The sequence below is a fragment of the Nomia melanderi genome, chromosome 8 (genome assembly GCF_051020985.1).
Source record: "Nomia melanderi isolate GNS246 chromosome 8, iyNomMela1, whole genome shotgun sequence".
NCBI classification, from domain to species: Eukaryota; Metazoa; Arthropoda; class Insecta; order Hymenoptera; family Halictidae; genus Nomia; species Nomia melanderi.
Genome location: NC_135006.1, coordinates 2,883,498 through 2,910,656, shown reverse-complemented (window position 1 = coordinate 2,910,656; position 27,159 = coordinate 2,883,498). Strand labels below are relative to the sequence as shown.

General features: G+C 37.1%; 1 protein-coding gene across 3 annotated transcripts in view; it reads right to left on the bottom strand.

Annotated features, from left to right (window-relative positions):
* Window positions 1-27,159, bottom strand: part of wge (BAH domain and coiled-coil containing protein winged eye) — a 216,778-nt gene that overhangs the window by 175,246 nt on the left and 14,373 nt on the right. The window contains exon 1 of one of the 3 annotated variants that reach the window (XM_076370367.1): window positions 6,784-7,477. The exons of the other annotated variants lie outside the window; for them this stretch is intronic. The gene's annotated coding sequence lies outside the window, so the exon portion shown is untranslated. Of the gene's footprint in view, window positions 1-6,783; window positions 7,478-27,159 lie in introns of those variants that run through there. 3 annotated transcript variants of the gene reach the window in all.

Below are 27,159 nucleotides of genomic sequence, written 5' to 3'. Positions count from 1 at the left end.
TTTTAAGTTTGTTTAATACACACAGATTTCAAGACTTTTAATTGCATCATTCGTTCAATTCTTCTTTCTAAACTAAAATCTGTGTAAAGTAATAGTCTTTCGTCTTGATTGCAATGCTTTGTTACCAATAAACCACAAATCGTTAAGAACAACAGCTCCTAAATCAGAAACATCAACATTAGTTCTCGTTCTTCGAATAAGATGTTATCGTGAATCTGTATTGTTCAACCTTTTCATAAATTCTTATTGTGTCCTAATGATAATATTGAAAATATATCGCTGCATTAACAATCTTAACGGCAGACTTAACGGTAAGAATAATTCTTTAAATGGAATTTTCTTATCCTCTCTTAATACTACTTGCGACTTACGTGTTATCTTTTCCTGTAAGTTAACATCTACTGAGCACTTCAGCAACTAATGCTTAAACATTTTTTTAGCAACCTAAAAAGAACTACTATTAGAAGATTCCATTATCTAAACATTTACATTTTCCTTCCTAATATTGTGTACAAAATATACATTCTCAAGGCAATGTAATCTTCGTATACCTCATTTCTACTAAACTGTCTTCTTTTTACGAAGAAAACTGTCACAGTACTACTTCTGCAATATCCAAATACTTTCTATAAATATAAATAAATACTTTTGTTTTCGCAGTATCTAAAATAATTTTAAATTCTCTTCATTATACAGCTTCCCACGCATAAACAGTTATCGATGCGTCCAAAAACCATGAAAAACGGATACACATTTCCCAATATCCCTACAACAAATCAATCAATCTGTTTCCTATCATACTTTTCAATGTATATCATAAATTATCTCGCAAAAATAATTATTTAATAACTTCCTTCATAAAAACCAGTACGCTGATAACGAAGTTTTCCTAGTAAAACAGACATTCCGAGTTTTTCTAATCCTTCGATGCGTGAAAGCAACAGAAAGTAATAAAACATTTGAGCACCAAGTATGTAATACCTACTACGCGATTGCTTAAGTAAAACCGCAATAACTCTTTTCGGTGGGCCATTAGCAAAACATTTTCGAAACCGTTCAATATTTACTTGCAGCAGCACGTTCGGGTCTAAAGTGGAACGGTACGCTCGAATCTTAATGAAAAGACATTTGTTTGACGTCTGTCTTGTCAGTCAGATATAGTACACGATTGATCGAGGCAAAGCAATTAAAAAATTTTTATCTCGTCGCTTAGTATCAGTGGTTACGATACACATTATCGGGACACTGGAATGTCATACGAGTAGTACACGTGAAATTCCACAGAGCTCGCACTCTCGACGATGAAAGAGTGTTTCCTGTCATCGTCGTCGAGCCGGTATATTCTTATGAAACCGATCGCGCTGTTCGTCATCGACGGAGCAAGATAATTGCTTATCAACGCTGGTCAGATCGACGCGTTATCCTTGATACCCCGAGCGCACGGAATTCTTTCCGAGCGTTCATAGGGTGACAATGGATTTACAGCGATTAAACGCCTTTGTCCGGTAAGCTGAACTGTCGAAAATTTTAACACGTCATATTGTACTTTTTAATAGATTTAATTTTCTTTCGTTACTATAACAAAATGTGTGTAGTACAAAATTAAGAAATATCAACCTGTGAATGCAAACTAACAATGTGTTCGATAGTTTTAATAATTGTATTAAAATGGATGTAACTTGTAATTTTGAAATTACAATTACGTAGAAATTTAATGAGTTAATTGGTTAACTTTATTCGCCAATTTGCTATGAAAAATATGCTTCACCTTCTACAGACCGAATTTTGTTTCGTGGCTATGAAAAAACATGTGTAGTATAAAATTAAAAAATAAATTCACATATACCGTGAATTGATGAAGTTACACGATCTGCCGGTCGGGAGAACTTGATACCCATAAATTTAATTTTCCTTCGATTTTATAAAAAAATATGCAAGGCTGAATAAATAGATTTCGATGTTATATGAAACTTCCAAAATTGTATATAAAATGATATTTACTTTATTTCATCTTGTCTTATGTATTGTACATGTAACAATTATTTTACATAATCGATTTTAAAATATTTCTTGAGTCCTACATACTCCCATAAGACCGAAAAGGTTAAAAACCCACATAACTATCCCCATCATTTACGATTGCAAAGAAACCTCCTCAAAACTGTACTATACTGTTTTATGAGACTCACGTATAGACGAAAAAAAATAGGATTGTTTTTTTTATGAGATTTCAAGATCGTCGTGTTAGTTTTTTTTAATAGAAAGTCACACGTACTCTTTCCCTTCGTGTTCTGGAGGCAGATAAAATTATAAACTCAACCAACTATGATAATATATCCGCTCATCCGAGCTTAAAATATTTTCACTAACGTTTCCTAACGTTATTGAATGGATACTGATTCATAAATTCTCATTAAATATGTTTATTATGATACGCGCCATTGAGAACGATAACCACTGGCATAGTGGAGCATTAGAACGACTGTTATTCCCTTCTTCAGTACTTTTTACCGAAGGGATTACAGTGTACGTTACATTGTAACAGAGAAAATCGATATGATATTAATTTATGGCAAAAGCCAAGCATGCCTCGGACAGGCTCGCCGTTTGAGGCATTGTAAGCGGAGCGTTTATAAAGTGAAAGATCCCCGACCGGAGTTTCTCTGTCGCGCGAAGAACAATGCTCACGTCATTAACCTGTTAACTGTAGAATTTAATTAGAAAAATCTCTGATAATGTGAACAATGAAATCAAAGAATGAAATGTATATTCGTCGAACGCAGACCAAATGCATCTGTAGTATATTTTAACGAGAAACTAAAGCAACACGAAGAAAAATTGCATGTGTATCTGAAAAATAAATAATTGATCGTTGACAGAAGTAGTATCATTTTGATTTTAAGATGACGCGTATACTCGTCGAACGCAGCTAACTGGTTAAAAATGATATAAGAAAGAATGTTTGCATTCACGTTCGGACATATTTCTATATGTGAAATCATAGACTGTAATAATAACGATGTTTGAAAAAATGATATTGAAGTACATTCTTTTATTACGCCATTAGTTATTTCTCAACTGTAATCGATGTAAGTATTTTGATAATTTTTTGGAGAAAGAGAAAAACTACAGATATACTCTGTATGTTAGCTTCGAAGTATAATTATTATAACAAAGGAATAGTGTTTAATTTGAATTGAAAGGAATTGAGGAATATTTATGTTTGTTAAATTCTGTTTAATTAAATTGGAATATCTCTGGATATATCTGGAATATCTTGCGAAGTATTCAAATAAATTTATATCTCTTATACATTCAGATTAATCAATTCCAATTAAAGGGGTTCAAAAGAAACCTCTTGTAAAGGATGAAATATTAGATAGTAGAGATAATGTAGTGCCTCTTTAATTAACCTACTGATTATTCGAGAAAAGAAACATCTATCGGTTCTCAAAATGTTCGAGAACTTTAATAATTTACAGGGCAAAAGTGTAAAATCCCGAAACAGCGGGAAAACATTTAAATTTAAAATAAACTTATAAATGGAGAAGCATGGAATTAATTTCTATGTATGTAGTAGAAACTCTTCTGTCTTTCAAAATACTACTAATTTTAGATCACACAATAAATTCACGTTGCATTAACATCGCCCGTCTATTATTTCTCGTCGCTTCACCCGTTCTTCATATTATTTTATGTCTTTCGCTGTTTGCCAATTACTTTATAGTACTATTTTAAATGAGGTCGAAGTCTGCCCCACAGGGATATACAATATGAGGAAAATATGCAAAATGAGAAGCATATTTTTAGAACCTATTAACGGCAATCCAAATTTCTACCTAAATATCATTGTTTCACTTATTATCTATAAAAATGTGCATTTTTATGGATAACTGCAGTATCCATAAATAAGAAGTCTTTATACGAATCATAGAAATGACGAATGAAAGGACCTTGTACCACACTGATTCTAGTGAGTCATAAAGCCAGTGTGTTTTATAAAGTAAAAAGACAAAACGCAGAGAAAAATTATGCAGCAGTGTACATCTGACATTTCAAATTCCCCTTTAAATGAAAAATTAAATAAACATTGTAGAATGCATTTCATTTTATTATTACAGGTATAGTCTTAATCTAACAACCACGTAAAATGCATAAAGTAGTATACCCTCCCAGTCATTTTTATCAATATTTAATTTGATACGACTAAAAAAATGTCTGTAATTTCACAGAGCTAACGGGAATAATGGGAAAATTGATTTCAACAAGAAAAAGTTAGGAATCAATTGAGCACATTCACGACGAAAAATTTTTTAAAATTTGAAAACTGGAGTTAACCGGTTTGGCCGATGAGCGGCTCATATAACGTTCACTTTGCAACGAAAAATTGTTTGCAAACAACGATAGTTACTTCGTTGAACAGCTAAACTCAAAAGAGAAACAGCAGGAGATAAGAGAATTAAAAGGCGGCGGGACGGCCAGCGAAACCGGAAGGTGTGCTTCCGGGAATAGAAAATTACCTTTCCAGGGATTTCGACCCTATCTGACCGACCCTGAAGTCGCGAATAATTTATCGCATAGCCTCGCGCTCGGTCCACGTAAGTACGACGCGCGGAAAACGAACGGACGATCGTAGCTGCGACGCCGACACTTAACCCTGCAAGTTCGCGACCTACGGCATTCGGAAATGGAAATCAACAGAATTGATCGTTGGGAACTTATAAAAAACAATAACGAAGTCAGAAATTTTCATTTCACATGAGATAAAAAGAAAACAAACTGCAAAATGAATTTGGAAATACTATATTAGTAAAATAAGTTGAAGAAAAGAAGACTTTCTCAATTTAAACAGACTTGAAGATGCTAGATTAGGAGAAATGAGTGCGACTGAATAGTAAGAAATGAAAACAAAATAAGAATCTGGTATGGACATTTTTATGTTACGCGAGAGTAGAGAAAAGGGAACACGAAATGAATTTGGAAATACTTTAGAGAAACAGGTACGTGAGAATTGAAAAACGGAAAGACAAGATCAAATTTTGGTAAAGGTATTTTCATTTGACGCAAAATGAAAGAAAAAGAGGACGCAAAATGAATTAGAAAATGCTGGATTAGCACAGACAGATGCGCGCGAATCGTAAAACGAAAGAATGGAGTGGGAGTGGTAAAAGAATTTTCATTTCACGCGAGAAAAGAAAAAAGAAACCACGAGATGAATCCGAAAATGTTGAATCAACGGAAACGTCGATCGTAAAAGAGGAAAACAAAGTGAGTTTCTAATAAAAGAGTTTTCATTCGAAGCTAGACAAACGAAAAAGAAACACGAGAAATGAAACTCGAAACTGCTAAATTAAAAGCATCGAGCGCATATGAATCACGAGGGAAAGAACAAAAATCAGACTCTGACAAAGAAATTTTCATTTTTCATAAGGGCAAACGAAAAAGAGAAGCCAGAACGTAACGCAGCCAGCATCGTTACACGAATTATGGAGCAGGTCGGCTCCGAAACGAACGAGACCAAGTTGTGTCTCGCGCAACGCTGCCCCGACACTTCGGTAATCCAATAATGCTGGCACTTTGAAAACTCTGGTCCTCTTGTAATCCGACTCCCACCGTCGCCGGAGCATACGAGATCAATTTTAGTATACATAGGAGCGCGCGCTAAACACGCTCGAGTATCGCGCGCCGCTAATCCGAGCGAAATTGAATCTCATATTCTTTATCCTCCACACTAACTGCCCGTGAATCGCATATCGCTCGTAAAGGCGAGAAAACCTCGGCGCAATTCCAATGGAAAGTGTCCCCGGGACGATCAAGAACCGCTTCGTTTTCATCGGGCATCCATCGCTTCCGCCGTGAGACGTTCCCTCCTCCGAGGAGGTGGCCGCGCGAGGAAGACGCGGTCGGTCGCGAAACGCCGAGTATTTCCGTCGCTTTCGCGCGTTGAGGCGGCGCGCGGCGACGCGCGATGTGCTCCGCGAGTGCGAAACGACCAGGGGACTATGAAGCGCAGGGAGCGGGAACGCGCGGGCCACGGCGCGGCGCACCGTGGGGGAGGATGTAGAGAGCAAAAAAAAAACGGCGACGGGAAAAAGCACGGAACAGGACGAGACGGAACGATAGAGAGGCGACGCGGAGAGAGAAGGACGGAGACAGTGGAGGCATGCAACAAAAGTATATAGATACCACGCGGCGATATCGCGAGCTGGTGTGGGCGCGCACGTACTAGCACGCACACGGTTCTCGGTTGGCGCGGAGTGGGTGCGACAAGGAGGTAGCGGAGCGCAGCGGACAGGCGGGTGGGCGCAAAAAAAGAAGGGGAGAGAAGAACTGGAAGGAGTGGGGGACAAGAGGGAAAAAAGGCAGAGAGGAGGAGAACAGGCGGGAAGGGTTGAGCAAGAAAGAGAAGAGCTCCGCGTATCGCGGTTAAAAAACGAGGAACGGGGGAAGAAGCAACAGCGGAGAGAGGAGCCCTGCGTTCACGCACGTACTAGGCGCGTAGAGCAGCTCCTTTTATACGTGCACGCGAGGAGCGTATCGTATGTACGGTGTGGGAGGCGCTTGAATCCGAGCCCTCCTACACCGAGGAAGACTAGTGAACGGAGGAGCCGTTCGCGACGTGTTTTTCTGTGCACGCACGCAGCCAACGCAGCCACGCACCCACGTGTCACGCATACAGGAACCCTCTTTCGAGTATCCCTCCTATCGCTTCCTCTCCCTCACGCCTCCGTTCCCGTCCTATCTCGCATCCTTCTGGACCCTTTATCTTACTCGGTCACGTACCGTTTCCCTCGTATTTCGCTATCAGCTTCGCTCTTTCGCTCCGTTCTATATCTTGCACGCTCTATCTCCTGCAGTTCCTTGGTGCATAGTAGGTGCCCAGCCGTCGGGTATACACATTCTTCCCTTCTTTCTTTCCCCGGTTGCTTATCCTTGTCCGCGCAACCTCTTTCCCCGTTTACTCTTTCGTTAACTCGATCGCCGTTGTCCGTTCACCTTGCTCGACCCCTCCCCCCGCCGCCCCATTGCCACCGCCCTCTTCCTGTTACTCGCGTTCTCCTAATCTCCGGATCGACCAAGCCGTTCGCTCTCTCGCGATCTACCTCCTGCTCGTTTTTCCGCGCAGACCCGCGTTCCGTTTCTTGGGCCATCCGCGATCAGCTTTCCAACGCGGCGCGCCGGATCTCCGACGAGCTCAAGCAACCTTCGTCGGGACACGGAGGCCGGCCGTCACTGGGACACACGCATTCATCCCACGAACGCGATATCGTATCGCTCCGCGTCCCGTGTCGTTGCTAGACTATACTTATCCAGGACCACGCGATGCGAACGAAGCGCGCTGGGCTCTGAGCGGCGGGCGCTTGCGCGGAACTCACGTTTGCGTATGGACGTAAACGCCGTTATCGTGAATAGAAGTGCAATCGAGGCGGTAATTGCTAATGTCAGTTTCGATCGATCCTCCTCGTTCGGACGTCTCTCCGACGCGCAACCAACGATGAACGACCCGAATTTCTCTGAGTTGGCAAACGAAATTTCTCGAAACTGGACTTTGGGGATTCATTGGAGAAATGAATGAAATGGATGTTCGATTTGTCTTGATGAGAGTGATATGATCGTTGATAATTAATGATGATGCTTGCAGAACGCGTATGGGAAATTTTCGGTTTAGGCGATCGTAATAGCATCGCAAACGAAATTTCGGTTCAGGAAGCTGGAGAGTTCGACGGTTTCGGCGGGAATTAATGGTGGCCAGCGCGTTTCTATCTAGTATTCGTCTAGTGATTCTGAAATCGGTTCGATTCTCCTATTGCAACATACTTTGCTTTTCCATCATTTATAGCGAGCTCAGGGATTTATGAACAGATTTGAATAAAATGCGCGAATTTTACACAGTAAAATGTATTTTCCTGGGTGGTGAGCGCATTGACTAATATCTTATGGCAATGGTACTCAAGGTACCAATTTCTATGTTTTCATTAACAACACTTTCTTATTTTTGTCAAAGGAACTGTCCAAAGTATATGTATGTAACAATGTGTTTAATTTTATACCGTAATACCCTCGAACATTTTGGTTATACATACAAGGATTAATACAATTAGCTATTGGTTTCAGAGACATCCATCGAAGAGACCATTACGCAGAGAATTTCACCACTTCCGTGCAAAATTCATCGAGAACATTCTGATGGGAAGCAACAACGCATTCACCTTTGACAGTTTCCGAAAACAAAAGTTAACTTCAATCAACGATACAATATTACTTTCTTGTTATCAATTATTATAACTCCTTGGTATTCGATTAATTTTACTATCAGGTAAAATTCGCGAAAACGCTAAGAAATTTTCTGTTTGTTACAAATGCGCAAGTACTTTGAAGGTAAAATATTGATAACAGCAAAATAATCTGTAACCTCCCATCTAGGTGCGATGGCTAACATTGAGTTTCGTTCAATTAAGTTAAAAATCTTCAGTACAAGTATCATTCGTCATTATCCGGCAAACCTTTGTAATCAAAGCAGACACAAAACGAGTATAGAGTTCTCCCTTCCCTTCACTAAATTATTACAGACAAAATTGGTCTAACGGATGCAATTGTAAAAGAGATCAAACAGCAAACAGGTTAACCCCATGCTGTGTAAGGACAAGTCAGACTCATGATAATTTCTAGCTATAGTAGAACCATAATAAGAATCAATATTATTCACTACACAAAAGTCAATATAAAAAGCTATATCATCGTTAACAATGTTTCAAATTTAACTAAATGTGCATTTACAGTGAACAGAAACTTTCTCCACATTCTCACACACTGTTTAATACATTCAAGACCGGTAAGGTAGTCCTCCATAATTTTTTTCTTTCAAAGAATGGTAACTTTGTCCTATATTGTTTTACATTTTTTAAAAAGAATAATAGTCACTTAATCTGCGCCATTTCAAAGTATATAACTAAGTATTAACAACATAAATATATTTCTTATATTCATACTCATTTGTATAGAAAACTAAGCTATTTATTCAGTCGCAGATTTTACGTAATTATATGCGACCGCAAATGTCTTGATAGTGAAATAAATTTTCCAAACAAAGTAGCGTAGAAAAACCGTACGGCAAAGGATTAATGTACGATTTCTTTTTCAACTATGACTAATACAAATACTTCGTCGTTAATGATTTATTGAAAAAGGAGAAAAATTCAAAACATATTCTATGTCTATGTTTGCTCTGAAGTATAATAATTGATAACAGAAGAATGATGCTTAATTCGAATTCAAAGGAATCGAGTAATATTTATGTTTGTTAAATTCTGTTTAGAAACTTCACCGTGCTGTCTGGCACGACATTATAAGGCAAGGGGTTAAGAGACTCGCGTGGGTTTCCAGCGATCCAGAAAGACGTTTGTGGTAAATCGCGAACTATTCGCAGCAGAGAGCAGCACGTGGCGCCTTGTGACAATACTCGGAGTCGTCGTCTCGCCTCCGAGTTCCTCGATCCCCTCCCGCTTATTATGCACGCTGCAACGTGCTTGCATTTCTGCGCGTGCTTGTGTGAGAAACTCGATACGAACCGATACAACGCGATGGTGAACGCCAGTCGAGCAACACTTTGTCGGAGTTGTCCTACCTGTGCATTGCTACCGCAAGTCCGCTGGTAACGCGAGATGCTTCTTCTGGCAATCAGTTTCGAGAACCAACTTCAACTGCATCTTAACTCGGTTTCAAACGAATATTCAGAATCGATCCGTCGCGTTGCTTGGACCGTCACAATAATAGTGTAAATCTGTTTTCCGAACAATCGAGGAAATGAATGGTTTGTATGTAAATCATTTGGTCAGGAGCATCGTCACTGGATGGCGTGTTCCCGAAAAACTCAATATTTCCAGAAATTTGCTTATTGCCCGTGTAATTGTACAGATTGTTAATTAGCAGCAGCTAAATAATATATAATTAGCTAAATAATACACAGAGTGTTAATTTTAACACATCGTTCACCGAAAATTTTACGTGGAAGCTATTCCATGTCATCGGTTATTAATCCGTAATTAAATATGAAAGTGAGACAGTCTGAATAAACTTCAATATACTTCATTTATACATAATGAAATGAAATGAAATTTTGGACATATCTTTTACATAACTTTGATTATTTTGCTTCTGCGATATTCTATATTGCCCAGCGTTTCAAACATTGCAATGGCTGATGCAACTGCAAACACGAGTTAATTTGTGACCGCTCAACAATGTGTTAACTCGAGCAGCTAAATTATTTCCGCTATTATTGAAAGTAAGAAAAAATGACTCAACAGGATGCACATGGTTTCAAGGCGCGCATCTGATGGTGATAAAAAAATCGAAGTGTCGGTGCGTTTAGTGTTAAAACCAAGTCTAAAAGACGTAAGTACAATAAACATTCAGCTACGGGTCAGAAGTGACCCGTTATCGGGCTGTCGCGTAGTAATTTTCCGCCGACCCTTCGAGGGTTAAGCGAGGCGTCCCGCGTCTACCTGCGTGTCCTGCATACCTGAGCAAGAAAAACTCCTGCAGTCTACGCCATTACACGTCCCAGCCAACTTAATGCTGATTGACTAATGGACTGAAACTCTAGCCACCAAATTTCGTTCATAATCTGTGAGAGGAGTTTGAAAACAGTCAGTCTAATTGTAAAACGAACTGTATATACCACAACAAGTCTGCATTAGTCAGTTTAATCAGAACTATTGTTTAAACTCTTGTTCATTATAATTAACTTTTCTTTTTAAATAATTATCTGTAATTAACATATTATTATATAATCTATTCACTCTTACACTTTCACGCTCCTCTGGCTTTATTTCATTTATTCAGTTTTTGTTAATCTTTCTAGGTCAGACCAGCTTGTTTGTTAAAAAGAAAATTTTTTAAATGCGGAGTAAAATGCATACCCTTTGTTGCTTGGAAAAATAATAAAAACGATACTAATTTCCTTCAGTTGTACATATGTAACATAAAAAGCAGCTTTTACCAATGAAAAATAATTGTTAATTTTTATATTGTTGAAAATTGCAATCGATACGAACACAACCGGTTCATAATGAATACAAAAACTACATGAACACGCTACTGCGGTACTTCGTACTCAAACGGTGAAGACAAAGGTTTGAAAAGAAACTAACGAAACAAGCACACAGAGAGTATATTAGGAGAAAGGTAATTGAAAGCGTAATTACAGGTGGGATGTAATAAGGTACTGAGATTAAAGAGCAAATATTATGAAGGTTACCGCAATGGTTTAAAAAGAAAGGCAAGTAAAAGTTAGTCAGAAACTCATTGCTAGACCGAGATACACGGTGATTTAGAAGAGATAAACAAGTATTAAATGAAATGAAGCAAGAGAGATATAGAATACATAAAAAAGAGATACGAAATCTAAAAGAGGCATTCATTTCAACAACACGTTAAAACATAATATATTTTTCTTCAATGTGAACATTCCAATAACATAATACTTCATTTCCTCGTATATTTTTATACATGAACTGTACACTCTGTCAGAAAATAAAGATACAGTTAAACGTTGTTATTTATATTACAAAAGCAGTTTCCATATAAATTTTTCCCACACTTCGTACACAACAGAGTACGCTGATTCTTGTAATTCTTACAATTCAAACATAATTCCCTATACATATCAACAAAATGCACATTTCACACACTTCTCAAATGATTCAAATTTCTGGCGCGGAACAGAAACAGAGGGATTAACACGTTGACTGCCACGAAAAACAAGTACTGAACATTTTTATTTGATATCAGTTATCTTACAAGTTATAATTATTTTCTTGTAATTTTAAAGCTCTGTTCATCGGTGACCACCGTGGCAGTCAACGTGTTAAAAGGAAAAGGAGAAAGGTGAAAAAGTCAGGAAGCATTCTGGATGTGTTCTAGAGTTCGCGGGGTTCAACGGCGCGCGATACGTCAGTCTCGTGTTTCGTGAGAAAGATGATAATAAAGTTTGATTCGGCGTAATAAAAGCAATGTTTATGCGGCATCTCGTCGTGTTTAGCCCAGTGGTCCTGTTCTTCGCGTGCATATTCGGTGGTATAAGAGAAGACTGCAAATTAACACTAGAGCTACCGAGCATTTAATACGATTGGTATGTAATCCCTGTCAAAATTGTAATAGATTATGTTTAGTTTCTTCAGGCATTCATTATAGTATTCAAGTGAATCTACTTATTTTCGAAATCATTTCAAATATTGAATGCTTTTAAAATATCAATAATTGCGAAACAAGAAAACCGAAACCAGTCATTTTGACTGATACATAGCTACAGTGTTAACACATTGCCTACTAGGAATGAAAAATCTCGCTTTCATATAAATACCTATCTTCGTAGTTTTGCCAACTACCACACCATTAAAAAAAAATATTAAAATTTGTTACAACTTATCATTTCTTTAAAATTTATTGAATAATAATAAGATATTTAAATATTTTGCATATAGCGATATAAGTTGATTTCATTGAAAATCCCTCGTCAGTTTTCTAATTAACCGATGAGTCACGTGTGAATATTCGTGGATTTTTTTCGGTAGCAAAGAATATCCGGAGTGAAACAAGACAAAAGCGATGCACCAGCATGGAACAAGCTGCATACGAAACGATCGCGGGATCCTGCCTGTCCACCCGGCACTCGATAATTGCGTTTCTCGACGATCATCCTGAAAAATGGTCGGAGTAAAATCGGACAGAACTTATGGCAAGTTCTGACACTATCTGAATCCGCTGTGAACATCTTTCAGGATCTTTCGCGCGCGTACACGTGGTTCTTCGAGTAAGATTTGTCATTAAGCCGAAACGCTTTGTGATCTTCGCGAGAAAAGGCGGATCATCGTTCTGTTAATTTCAAAATTATGTGAAGATTCTGACAGTCTGTATTTTTTTATCGAGTTTTGCATTAATCTCGTGTAACATTTTACTATCGACAATTTAGAAGAAATGCAGAAGTATTTTCCATTCCATTGTGAGTAGAAATTTACTTTGAAAACAACTGATTAGTTATTACTAAATAGTTTTTTACGTCGATCCGTGGACAATGAACAATATTGATTTTTATTAAATTAGTCTAAAAATCTGCATCGCGAGTCTCACTCAGCATTGTGTACCAAGCGTTATTTCCAATAATTTACTCTTTTTTTAACAAAATATGGAACAGTGATTGTCACAGATATGTAGCGAACGTGTTAAATATATAAATTTTGTTTCTGTCGAATAGCGAAGAATTGTTCCTCTTGGTGCGATATTTTTGTTGAAAATATTATCTGTACAATATGAAAATATTAAAACTATTTGCATTTCGCAAACTTCATTTCAGAATCCAATTTGACAAGTTGGAAATAGAGGAAGGAAGAAAAATAGAAAGATAGTCTTGCAGAGGTTGAAAAATTTTTCATTTCGACTCATGTCGATTCTACCTTGAATCGTTTAAAATGAAACGCTGAAGGTTCGAATTTTCAATACGGGCTGGTTTTCGAAAGGCAGCTGAACTGAAAGCAGATGCACATACCTGCGCGCCAAATTATGCTCTTTAGCTTTAAAAGCGTTTCTCTCTGAAGTACGTTTTTCAGGCCTAATGTGCGCTCATGCGTCTTGCTCATTTCAAAGATTATTTGAATATTTAAAGAATTACGGCGTTATGTATAATTTATTTATAAAAGAATCGTTTCTTTGTAAAAAAACGTTTTTATACCTTTCACAATAATATAACATAAAAACTGTTTGAAGTGCAGAATTTACTATTTCTAACATTTTGTTAACACTAAAACAACTAATTGAATTAAACAACTCAGTTCGTGTATTGCTAAATCAAATTCGTTAGTAATTTCTCCGAGAAACATCTGTCATCTTTTTAATAATTGTAAAAGAAGAAACCAGAAATTCATTTTGACCCGTCTGGCAGGCACTTTTAGTGTTAAAATCAGATTTTTCCAAAATTATAGGCAAAAAAAGCAATTTTCACATTTGAATTCGACGCAAGAAGCCTTACAATAATCAATCTACCGATGAATGTTAAAATATGTAAAAAAAAAGATGTTAATTTGTTTGCCGATGTTATTGTTCGTGTTCTCACGTTTTTCTTTCGTTATAACACCGGTGAACCTAAAGGACACGTTATTTATAGAAAGTACGCGAGCCTACACCCGCAGGTCGTAAAACATAATCTCTGCATTACGGATTTGCAAGATGGAAACATACTTCTGTCGATCGTTACAGATTAAATCCTTGGATAGATATTCAGCCCAAACTTGTAAATAGATATAAACTTTTATTATCGCAGAGCAATCCGTGCATAAGGGCGTACCAAGACTCAGATTATTATCTTATTACTTCCCGTGACAGCTGGTTGCCCGCTGTCGTCATTTTTCCAGGAGTCTTAACGCTTTAACTACAGGCTCGGACGTGTATATACGTGACACAATTCCTCGACCGGCCTTAAAAAAAATTCAATTCCATAGTGATATATTGAGCGTATGAAATTCTGTTAGGATCTACGAGACGTGAGGAGATTAAAAGCGTAATCGCTAGACCGCGGAAATTCATGTAAATATTCATTTTTACAGCGATGCACGAAGAAACGAGCATTAAACAAGCTTTAATCGTCTCCATTTATGAATGAAGATCCTTAATTTGTTAAGAATAAAATAAAATTGTATTAAACTTAATTAAAATTCCTATTCCATGATTCCTTAAAGTTTCGTTATAGATACAGATAAATCCATAATGTTTCGTAATCTAGCCATTAACGGTCCAAAAGTATTTTATCCTTGCTCACTGCTTCGCGTAGAATGTATAGACAACAAACGGAGATAATTTAACTACAAGATAATGTGTAGTAAACAGCATTTAATGTATAAAATCAAAGTATTACAACAGTAACAATAATGAAAACAATAAAATGTTTCAATAATTATTTACAACACTGATTCCTAACTTCGTGTTGGTTTTATTTCCTTATTCCTGATATTCTCCATCGCTAATTTTCTATTCGTCAATACGATTACACATAACCATCAAAACCATAAACTAGAAAGACACCTCTTGCCCCTATCGCGTTGCGCTAGGCATAAAGTCATCTGCCAACTGTAGGAATGCTGTATACAGCGACACTGGTTCGCTAATGGCTACCAACGACTGTGACGAACCTGGTCTTTGCAATTTCCGACTCGTTCAACGAATCGCTTCGATTTTATTGGATTTTTGCGCGGCAGACGACGCGGCGAACCATTGTTGCTTTCGACGTTCCCGAGTCTCCGGTAATCCCAATCAGCGTTTCGTAGAATCGAACGCACACGAACGTGCACGTGGCACTCGACGATTCGTCCCCGGTATTCGGATACACCTTAAGGCAAATCCATGCGTGACGAAAGCCAACGATCGGCCGGCCGTACCGACAACCATAATTTTCCTGTTTGCGTACGACAAATGCGCAGTCGCTACAATCATTCCTATCCTTGCAGCAATAATATCGACGCATCCGTGACACTTCGATACCCGTCATTACGGCCGAATCATTACCATCTCTATCCCACTGTTGCATATATTACAACAGAACCTTGGTTATCTGATTTAATTCGGCGACTGGGAAATGGCAGCCAAGAGTCATATACCCAGACAAATAGAAAGCCTACAATCAAAAGTCCTCAGGACAACTGTGAATGCACCATGATACATCCGAAATGCTGAACTACGTAAAGACCTGCAGATATCCCCCGTTACAGACGAAATAACGCGACTACCTCATCGATACAATGCAAGATTGAGAGACCACCCCAATGCATTAGCTATTACTACATACTATACTCCTCTCAAGATAGTTACATCGACCGTCATGCTAAAAATGCACAGGGCCCGATGACTTTTCCATTCAAGATGCTCGAGTCGCCGCGGTTTCCCGCGCGTGGTCTTTATTGGCGCGCGGCAATAACAAAGAATGGAAGCGAGACCGAAAAAGCTGAAGTAAGATGGAACTATAGAAAACAAAATTCTCTTTAATTCCGTTTCACTCCGTCGCATTCGGTCTCATTTCCATTTTTTCTTATTGCCGCGCGCCAATAATAGCCATGCGTCCAAAGTCGAAATGGCCCGAGCATCGTGAGTGGAAGAGTCCCCTTGCCCCTGCGCACTTTTAGTTTGGTGATCGATGGAACTAACGTGAAACCTGCACTGTATATTCACAATTGTCTTAAGCATTTTTGATTGTAGGCTTTCTACTTTAGATATATGGCGCTTGATAGTAACATTAATTTGATGAACTTAAGCTTAACTACTATAGGCTGATCCATAAGTTTGTATCGGACGCAATGTTTAATCTGCCAGAAATTTGAGGAAAATAGCATAAGGCTTTCGGAAAAGTGAAAGATAGTAATAGATCAGAATAGATTGTGTATAGTTCAAAAACATACCATAAAACATACATTATTGCGAATACATATGTATTAACAAAATGAAAAAAGCTTTTGGGACAACCTGATACATAGTCAGTCCATACATTTGTTCGTATTTTTGGGAAATTTGGAAATAATGTTGTGAAAACACATTTTACTATTTTAATCAACTATGTGTTTACTTTCATTATCTTCTTCAGGTAAATTAATTAATTAGAATAAAATATCGCCACTAAAATCTTGACTCTGGTCAATCATACATTATTTCGGAAATAAAAGTGATAAAATAATTGAAACCATTAATTATTTCAAACTGTTATTTTCCTATCGATATTTCCAGTAAACTTTGCCAAAAACTACCGTTTACTAGAGTGAAATGAAATCTATAATGAACGAGTCGTCTTCGCCGCGCACACCTCGGCTCGAGTTCAAAGACATCAACTATATAGCGAGACCGTGTGCAGAGAAATTTTTACCTAGATACCGGCGTCGTAAAAATTCTGGGTAAGTCAAGCAGCCTGACCTTTCCTCTACGATTCATTGTAAGTAAATTTTCTTTAATTGTGTAATCTGCATAAAGATACGATGTTTTTAATAGATTGACTGCCTTTCTGATTACCGGCAACCGGTTCCGGAAAATCATTTAAAAATGATCGCTGTGACATGCATTTCATTGAATTACTAATTCCTAAACGGCTTGAGTAACAAGGCGATAATATTAAGCGAAAACTACAGTGATGAATATTTAATACTCGGTATTAATTAGAATCGTGCATCACTGCAATTGAATTTTTATAATCACTCGTGTAGTCAATGTTATTTGAATAATAACTTTTCGTACAATAAATTACTCCAATATTTGTTACTTATGTAATTTGTTTTATATTCCAAAGCTATACTACACTATACATTTGGAATTCGCGTTTCCGTATTTTAGAAAAAATATCCATTAGGATACAAATTTTTTCATTTGATTTGAAGAAGAATGCTTTTTACACGACATAGAATCTATAAATTGTAAGGTTATACTGCATTACTTCACCGAAATATGGATTAATTGATTAATTTCCCACAGGGGAAGACTGCAATACATATCACTCTGCAACGTTGTTAATTCAGTAAATTTAAATTAGTGAAATCGTACACTGTGTGTAGTGCCTAAAACTTAAGTGCGAGTATTATGTATGAAATACTTTTTGAAGCAGTTGTCTTGTGTATTCGTATACTCAAGCATAATGTAACTATACGAAAAAGGTCGAAAATGTTTGTAAGTAAGTTATTACTCAACGAAATTAAAACCGACAAATACAAGTATTGACCATTTGCATTATATACGTTTTATAGTGAAATTAAGAAAAATGTGATATAAAAACCTTTAGTGGAAGAATTGTGCACAGAAAAGTATCAACTTAAATTAGGAGAACGTAATCTTTTCTAGCAGAGCTTCTCTTTGAGTCTAAACTGCTGTTAACTGCTTGGTCAGCTTCATTAAACACATATTTTCAACGGAGCATAGAGCAACTCTGCAGAAGTGCACATCTAGGGATACTTTTTCAAGTAAGGATTCAGATTCATCATTATTTATAGAAAATTTGAACACGATCACAGTCATAAAAACCGAGCAAAAAGGTTCGCTAAGATTGATTGAGATTCGCAAAGAGAAATAAAAATTGAATACTACCCGAGGATAATAATAAAAAATATTGAAGTCGAAACGGGAGAGTGGAGAAAATAGAAAGAAAAAAAAGGAAATCATATCCGAGTATGATTTTGGCCTTTGCAAATATTTGATACAAATACAGAGAGAGTAGACAACATGGAATTTCGAATTGATCGCATTTATCGATGCGAATGCATTGTAGAGGAAGGATCAGATTACGTGACTTTTTTCAGAATTTTTACGATATCGTTACTCAGGTAAAAATTCTGCAGCGCGCGATTTCAGTAGACAAACTGTATTTCTGCCTCGAACGCAATTCAATTTCAGAGCATTCCCGAATGTGCGTTTGCACTTTGTGTTCTTTTGTGTCCTCCCGCTTCCATTCAAATTAGAGGTCTTTATTTCCCGTGTATTTAAGAGCACACGTACACCTGCATTAAACATCATCATGCTAGAATCCCTGTAATTTTTAGTGCACGAATACCCGTCTATTATAAGATCCCAGTTTACATATCTTTAAGTATATTTTAATTGCTATAATTTTGAATAGATAGAGAAGTTTGTATTTTTCGGTGATAAAATATTAAAAAAAAAAATATGAGGCATAATAATTGTTGTTAACGATGACAGAAATCATGACCAACGACCGGAACGAATAATATGTGTGAATACATAGGTTGATTCCGCAGTAGAAATTTCATTATATTAAGATATGGAAACGTTAATAAATGCAAACTCGGATATTGAAATGAATGTGTACGAATTTTTCAAAGAATATTTAAAACCCTGACTTCTAATTAAAATACGGTATACGTTGAACATACGTTTCCCTTCGTTATTTATACGAATTCGCGAATTTATTGGTCGCCTGCTTTTGTAATATCATTTTCTAATAAACATTAACTGTTTAAGTGTTCTAACATTCAAAAGATGATGCATATAAACTTTCGTGCAGTGAATAAGAATTTGAAAACAATGTTTGCTAAGTTGCTAAGAAATTCGATTAGAAAGTAGAAATCAAATTTGTAATTATAGAAATTATTGGCACCTTAATTAAACAAACTATACAAACATTTATCACAGAAAATAACAATGACAATAAATCTATGTTTACTCTATTCCAATGCGATGTTAAATTTTGATTTGTACCCTCGGTTTTCAACATTCAGATCGCGTCAATAGTGTCATAATTTACCGCGTAAAAAGAGACTTGCATAAGAAAAGGTACTTATGTATTAATACGGATCACTTGTTTCTTAACTAAATGTCACACTGGTCAGTCATTTTTTTATACGGTAGTTCCAGTTTTAAAAACAGAGATAGGCGGTATAATCGTTTGCACTCGAGAGGTGACTCTCAGTCACCGCTAGATTCGATATAGCAAAATTATCGTCTTATAAATAATATTATGCTCTGTATAATGCATCGATACGTGACATATTCAAATAAAATAGCTCTGTTTCGTAATGCATGTACGTTTTCTCCTCTGTTAGTTTTAAAGAACGTAGTTTGTATCTCACTGAGAAATGTTACATATTTTTAAGGGAGAATTTTCGAGTTCAAGGGAATAATACTAAAGTAAAAAAGAAAAAAGTATCGCGTAAAATGGAGAGACGGTGAGACGGCAAAGATGCGTTTCCTGTAGCAACTTGCGAACTACACCGCCCGCGCGTGCTCCTTCGTGGAGGATCGGCCCGTGTGTCACACGTTGGAGAAGCGAACGTCGGTCGAGAGCGGAGAGAAGTTCATTTTCAAGTAGTTAACCGCTCCCTTTATCATCCTCCCGCCGTTTGCGCCCTCCCCGTCCCGACTCTCGGCGATAAGGCTCGCAATGCCTGTACACCGAGAGATCAAGATGCCTCGGACCACCGCCACGATCACCCCCTCCTACCTCCCTGCCGTACCCCTTCATCGTGCGCCGCCACCTTCGCCTAACCGTCAATCTCGCTCCCTCGCGAACAACGAGATTTCAGATTAATTGCTTCGACGTTAGTTGCAACTTAATGAGATGGTTGCGGCCCAAGAGGCTGGCGGGAGAGGATGCCGAGTGCCGCGACAGCATTACCATTCCGATGACCCACTCAGAGGATCGAGTGTTGAGGAATCTTGGACTCGGGAAGAGAAAAAGTAAGAAGTAAATGTTAGAAATAGAAGTTCGCAGCGCAAATCATCGAGAGTTCGTTAATTCGTCACGGGCCTTTGCGAAAATCTGGTCAAACGGTTTTTTGTTTTTATATAAAATAATTGTAAACAGTGCGATCGTTCCATTTTTAACCCCTTCCTATCATTTCTTTCTGAATTATGATCGATCTAACTACTTTGGTATTAATGATTTATTAGAAATAAGGAAGAATTCCATTTCCATTTCAGTTGAATTCTATTTGCAATCTCCATTACGAGTCCGGCACGATCATAGTCATCAAAGACTAATAACAGTGCGGATAATACTGAATTTTGAAAAATAAGTTTATGTTTAGGAAGTGTACAATTGCTTTTTTCGTGTGATTTCGATTTTGCTTTTGATAATTCTGTATTATATTAAACGTTCTATTTAAAATGTGCTTCGAAGAACAGTTACTCGATAGCAAGCAATGTAAATAACTTTTTTTATTAATTATATTGAAAATAGGAAAACTGTAATTTAAAGATACATAGAAAAAAAATGTGACTCGATGTAATGGTACATATGAGTAAAATTAATGTCGAACTATATTCGACAAAGAAATGACAAACTGTTAATCGTTTTCCGTATGATCCAGATCGAAATAGCTTTCGATGTGATCATCATTGTCTTCTCTTTGGCAGTGAAATATTTTGATACGAAAGGATGTTACGTTTCGAAAAGAAGACTTTATAATTGTTTGAGCATTCATATACTTCATTCTAATAGAAATGAAAGTTGAATTTCACATTTTGAAATTCTTCGGTTTACGGCCCCTGTAATGCAAAATACTTGTGTCATCGTAGCGGCGCCAATGAATTTATGGAGCATATTACGAATACCGGCATAGTTAATACTATTACGTCGGAGTTAATAATTTTAACTATTATATACGTTTTATTAAGGCTGTAAGAAAATTATTGGCACATCATTTGAATATGATGTCCGGCGAATGACCCTCATTAGGACCACGGAAAATTTCTGCTCTTTCGATTACATTTAATATTATCGAATGATATGCCGTCTAGAACTTGACGAGCATTTTCTTTTAGATGCTCCGAAGCCTGCGGACTGTACATGTAAAAGGTTTGCTTTTAGATATCCCCATAAATAGAAATCTGAAACCGTAAAAACTGGTAGTATTGGTTTCTAGCCGATACCGGTACCCATGTGTCATTAGTTGATGCGGAGACACTCAAATCATTTTGATACTATCATTTAACAATTTCTTGGCGGTTCCCTAACAGGTGATATCTCATGGCTGTTTCGCGAGAACTTTAGGTACTTTTTGATTGATGAAATACGATCGACCGTGCGCCTGACCGCCTAGAATAAAATTGGCGGCTAATTAAAGTAGCGTAGTTGCCTCTACTGCATCCAGTGCATAGATAATTCCATGGATTGCGGTCGTTGGTAGAAAAGATGTTAAGTTATTGAATCATAACATAAATAAGTTCCAGTTATATTCAATATCTTCCTTTTATTATTAGAGTTTCGTGAAGCAGTCAGGTAGCAAACGCTGGATTTCAACTGACTACAAGTAGCCTCCTGTTAATCAGAATTATGCACATTCGGAATGAGCAATAATTAAATGCTTGGAATTAGAACATGTTTATACTTACAACCGAACTTATTTATGTTACGACTTGATAATTAAAGTTATACGGTTGTAATCGTGGACGATTAATCCTTTGCACTATAATAAAATCAGATCAAACGCAGATTTTTAACAACTTTTCATAAATACGAATATCATACAATTTTTCTTATTTGAAACAACAATTTATTCTTCTATCGACATTTAATACTGATCGAACGGAACTGTTAACTTTTAGAAATAAGAGTTATTTATCGAACTTTCAACTTTTATGCATTAACGCTTTAACGCTGTTATGAGAGTTCAGTTTTAACAGTTATTTTGTATTCGATTAATAAAAGCTTTGGAGTACTGTATATTTTTAGACAGACATTTAAGGGAAAGATATATTCTAGAAGTTGGGAATATAATTTTAATAAGCATTATTTAAGAAATTGAAGGTAGGATAAACATAAAAGAAAAAACACATTATAATTTTTATGTAATAAACCTTCGAAGAGTTCAAAGTTTCAACTTCAGATCTGTTTACCCCACGACATTCCCAGAAAATCTACCGCAACTTCAACTTTTCAGAGCAGAATCCATTTTCCAATTCAACTAAGACTTTTCTCCACTTTTAAGGAAATAGAAGTTTCTAACTTACGCAAAACTGTATGAAATAGAAGTATCAGTTAATACGCTGTATTGTACAACAGTGCTTTCTAAACAAAATATGTAGACAATATTCATGAAATTACAGTTGTTTCATAATTAACTGAAAATTTCAACAGTTTCATTCGATCTCTGATATTTAATTTTTAAAATAAATCCAAACCTACAACGGACATAAAAATTCCATTTATCTCCTAGTTATTTATTAACGATAAAGTACCTAGCTTCGGCAGAACAGTTACAGAAGAAATTCTAAGGCGAAGGGTTGAGGGGCATTCGTTAATGAACGAAGACAACCATCGGGGTCAGAAAAAGGAACAAAGCGACGGATTTTAGAATGAACAACGCCGGCCGAAGGACTTTCATACCTCGTCCCCTCGGCCATAAAGGACATAATATAAACGGAGCATTTCGATTTATATCTGCTTCTCCGTTTCCTATTTATTGGCTTCGAAAGCTTCTTCGAGACACCGGCACGCATACCTGCCACCTTTACGGAGCCCAAATGCTGGGCAGAAAACAAATGAGACGAATGTTAGAACGGTGCAATCCTTGCCGCCATTTATCCTGTTCCAACGATAAATTATGATTCAGTGACAAGAACCGAGCTCGAAGGAAAATCGACGGGAAAATTGAATAAGTAATGACACGCATTGATAGAGATAGTCGATAACCGTTCGACTATCCCGAATGTCTTCATATTTTCGCTTTTTCTGTTGTTTTACTTGGACAACAATGAACACTGGATTCATCGAATGGATTCCTTTCTGTCGAAGGAATTTTTTTTTGTCGGGTTCTCAAAGTTATTGACGGTTTTTCGATGGTAACGACATATTTTTCTCGTCATGTTATTGGAGCTTGCGCAGAATAATTTCCCATATGTACATGAACCGTTGAATTGCTCTTGAATGAAAAATTCACGATAGTTTGAATGAAGCTCGGAAATTGAATGTTTACTTCATTCCTATCGAAATATATGTTGCAACAAAAATGTTCGATCACCGGATTTCCTATTGCTTGATACCTTCTTTTAATGGAAACGCATAGAAAATTATTGTCATTCCATTGACTATGGTGAACTAACGAAAATCATATCGATCAGTTCCTTTATGATAATGTTTTCAGATAATTAGACGGAAAATATAAAGTAAATGTAAAATAAAAGATTTTCAAGTCCAGGCGTCTGTTTCGAAAAAATCAGGTTTAAAGACGTTGATTTAAAATCGGACAAAATTACCCGAGACCAATTTTCCTAAAATTTTTCATACTGGTAGCCGTTTGGGTCTAATATTGATTCCGTACAACAACTTTTTCCCTGGGCTTCAAGGTTACGGGATGGGGGTCAAAATACGTATTTTGCGAAATCTATCATGCGTTGTAACTTTTAAAAAAGACATAATATCGACGCAAGACTGATATCAAAAACTCATAAGAAATTCAACCTTTCCGATGGTGTATAAATTTAAGTAATTTATTTATTGCTCGCAATTTTTATTACGTTTCTCGTGTTTGTCAAAATGGGAAAAATTCAGAGAAATTGCAATTCCCTAAAAATGTATCGCCTGATTTTAATAAAAAACGCTATATTAATAGTACGTTTCATGCCCTTTCGATTGGTGTTTGTCAAACCTTGGGCAAATTATTTTGTTTTTGGGTTATAAAGTAAAATGTGAGTAGAAGTTGAGGCACGCGGTCAACTACTTGACCTAAATATTCGTTTCAAACGTGGAAAACACGCTTCCTATGATTATATGTACACTGTATAAATACAGCTATGCTATTGTTATAAATTTTGCTGTTTTGAAACAGTGAAACACACTGGTTATATTTTACAATAATTATACCAGAATGTACATATTGCTTATTTTATTTTATACCTCGTTATACGCGTAACAGGTAACGTATCTTCTTCAGTTTATTTCACGACAGTATTCAATGAATTGAAACGAAACATACAGTATTTATTTTACAAGAAGGAAACGTGAAGGGACTCTTATTATTCAAATAATATTGTCCTTCAACAGGTTTGGATAGACTACTACTATGGAAAATCTTGGCAACTTAAGCCACAGTAAATTGCGTAAGGACAATTACTTTGGAATCCTTACACATAATAAAGTAACAAAAATTCGAAGATTCGAGGAAGAATCTATTGTCGAATTTAAACAATGTACTTTATTATTTTATATAACAAAATTGTTACGTAGCTAAATACTATTTTAATAGTCTTCGGTATTTTAAAAACTGTGAGAGGGACGATACTGTAGGATAGGATCGAAGGAGCACAGGAGATGGACCAGCTAGACCATAAGAGGTTAGGAACGGATCAGTGGTTCTCAAAGCGTCAATCGTATCACTGTTGTGAACCATAATAATCTTCCCGACACTTGCTGCACTAATCTTCAATCATAATTTCTGGATCATTTATAACAGTGCTTCCTAACCTGCGACGAGCTTTCTCTCAGAACTAACCCGTTGAACTTTTCAAACGATTATATAGTGAAGAAAAAAAATACATTTGCAAGAAGACTGACGTGATATGTACCCAATTTGTTCAATTACAATCAAGTTTGGCGATGAAGCTTATTAATTTAATTTACACTAATGCAATGGACCGAATTGTTTTCAGTCGGATGGAATTCTAATTCTTTTACAAGAAACAATCTGCCTGTTAATCTATTATTACATTTCGCTTTGTTTGTTCATTTTATCCCACTGCCTTCAGTGTTAGCACTGAGCCATTTATTTACAAGTACAGAGAGCAAAATTGGAATAACAGTAACAGCATTAATATCTTCTGTCGTTTTAACTACACGCAATGCCGCGTTTTCCTGCATAAACCATTTCTACATAGGTTTTTATATTAAAAACGATATGCTGAACTCTTTAACAAATCCACTTTGATTTTTCTAACGTCCTTAGATGCATGGCTTCGCTACAAATGAAAAGTAATGAAACATTTGAATACCAAACACCTAGGTAATCGCTTAAAAAGATTATACAAACTTTTCTGTTCAATACGTTCATTAGAGCCACTGATATCGCCACAGTCTTCATGTCTCAAACGTATCATTAAATGCAATGTATTTTCTCTGCAAAATATTTAGAAAATGTAACAAAGAAGACCGACCAATTTCTTGAATTCTCCGCTAAACGTTACAACGTTAAGAGACATATAAAACTAACTTGGATTAAGTAAACGCATAAGATAACTTCCTTCGATAGAAACATGAAATGGCGAACGTCACAAATATAACCTGCTGCAAGTGAACGCAACGACTAATAACACAATGGCACAGCTCGAACAGACAGGCTGCCAAGATGTAGAGAAACGAAAAAAAGTTGGGGCCAGTTAGCTTAGGTAGTGATACTCCCACGACTCCATTGCGTTATTGTCCAAGAATACACATGTCCAGGATGTCTGATTCCCCGCGGAAAACAGGTCAGTCATCACTGGTTGATCAAAAAGGACACGCGAGTCGAAGAGTAGGAGGCGTGCGAGTCGTTAATAGAAGAAAATCTGGCGGGAAAACAGGGCGTCGCATCGCATCGTTCACCGGGAGACCACGACACCGTCATTCCGTGTTCGTCGGCCACGATCGTAGTCATCTGTGCGTTTCGCCGAGACGACGCGTAGCGTGATGCCAAGAATCTAAATGCGTATTCTAAGTCGCGGCATGTCGCCGGCCTTGACCCTCAGAAAACGGAAGACACGCGACGCGATGCCGGAAAGTTCTGCGCCTCTACGCGGAGTGGCGTCTTAATCGGACATCCGTGCCGAAAAAAGCGGTCGTTTCGCGGTTCTCGCTTCCTCTCCCACCATTCCTTGCTCCAGTATGCTCTCCTCCTTCCTTCTCTGCGCGTGGATCAACACGATATTCCTGTCGCGTACCCGCAAACTTTTGTCTACGCTCCAAAAAGACGGGGAAACACGAGCGACACCGAAAACAAACTTTCGTCTGTCCACCCTCCGGTCTAACTCCGATTAACCCTTTGCGGGCGGGTTTTTTTTGGAAGTATTAAAAACCTTTTCCACGGGCAACTGAATTTTTTACCACTATTAACCCCTTGCACCCGAAAAGCGACTCTAAGTCGTTTACTTTGTCTGACTTACTTTTCCCTTTGTTTTATCCGTCAAATTATCTGAAGAACATTTTTTGAAAGAGAATTGATCATTCTTTTAATAGCTTTCTGGACAAGAAGACAGTTTAGTCGCAGTGGCTAGCTGCGATTTTAAAGTATACCAAAGTCGCTGAGGGTTAACCTAAAAATTTCGTTTTCCAGGCATCACTCGTATCAGGAAATATTGAATGTGAATTCACGTATAAAATTGTGTCTACTATTTTTTTCTTTTCTAAACAACGATATCAGCATAGACACTGTTTAAACCACACAGTTAAAGATATATCTGTACGAGGAAGTTCGAGGATTTTCTATTCGAAGTCTTCATACAGGTTTAAAACTAGGAATCATCGAACAGTCTTATTAACTGTTTTGTAATTTTTTTTATAGAAATGATAAAAACCTCAATGTACCATAGCAGCCGCATCTCTTCGATAATTATAAAGGGAAAACCCTGAAATATGTAATTTCGAAAAAATCGAAAACAATGTATTATTACAGTTTCTATAATTACATATCAATCATATTAAATGCTCGGTAGTAG